Source organism: Papio anubis, unplaced genomic scaffold (assembly GCF_008728515.1).
Source record: "Papio anubis isolate 15944 unplaced genomic scaffold, Panubis1.0 scaffold2185, whole genome shotgun sequence".
Classification (NCBI taxonomy): domain Eukaryota; kingdom Metazoa; phylum Chordata; class Mammalia; order Primates; family Cercopithecidae; genus Papio; species Papio anubis.
In genome coordinates, this window is record NW_022162225.1 from 240 (window position 1) to 1,247 (window position 1,008).

General features: G+C 43.0%; 1 pseudogene; it reads left to right on the forward strand.

Annotated features, from left to right (window-relative positions):
- The first annotated feature begins 636 nt into the window (after positions 1-636).
- Positions 637-730, forward strand: LOC116272832 (annotated as a pseudogene).
- Positions 731-1,008: the final 278 nt, after the last annotated feature.

A 1,008-nucleotide genomic window follows, 5' to 3' on the forward strand; every position in this document is an offset into this window, starting at 1 on the left:
ATTTACGTACGGGAGAAAATGGTAGTATTTGGCCAGTGCAGTGGCTCACACCTGTAATCCCAACACTTTGGGAGGCTGAGGCAGGCAGATCGCTTGAGCTCAGGAGTTCCAGACCCGCCTGGGCAACATGGTGAAACCCCGTTTCTACAAAAATTAGCCGGGCATGGTGGCACATGCCTGTAGTCCCAGCTACTCAGGAGACTGAGGTGGGAGAACCACTTGAGACCAGGAGGTGGAGGCTGCAGTGAGCCATTTTTTGTGCTACAGCACTCCAGCCTGGGAGACAAAGTGAGACCCTGTCTTAAAAAATAGTAGTATTTGCTGAATAGGCTGTTGTAAAGATTAGACAAGAGAACATGTGCACTTAAAATAGTATCTCACTCAGAGTAAGTACTCAATAAAAGTTAGTAGTTACTAAAATTATTGTGGGAAGCTGTCACAGAATGGTAATTTACAAAGTGAGGAAAGCTAGCTAGTTTAGTTCCCTTTCCTCCCCAACATTTCTCTCCCAAAACTCTCAGGCACAGACATTTCACTACAACCTATTCCTGGCGTATATTATAAATTATCATACATTTCTTCTAAAGTGTCCTATCTCTTCCCATAGGAATCAATCAAATTTAAAAGCTGGGTTCCAAGACTAAACTTTCAGGGATCATTTCTATAGTTTGTTACTAGAGAAGTTTCTCTGAAGGTGTAGAGCAAGAAGATTCCAAATCCAAATTGAGAACAAAATCATCAGTGAAAGCATTATTACGTCACAAAGCCAACTTCAGTACATCTTGGTAGTCATTTAAAACAGTAAAGTTATTTTTTAAGTCTTTTTTTTTTTTTTTGAGACGGAGTCTCACTCTGTCACCCAGGCTGGAGTGCAGTGATGCGATCTCGGCTCACTGCAAGCTCCACCTCCCGGGTTCACTCTATTCTCCTGCCTCAGCCTCCCGAGTAGCTAGGACTACAGGTGCCTGCCACCACGCCCAGCTAATTTTTTAAATATCTTTAGTAGAG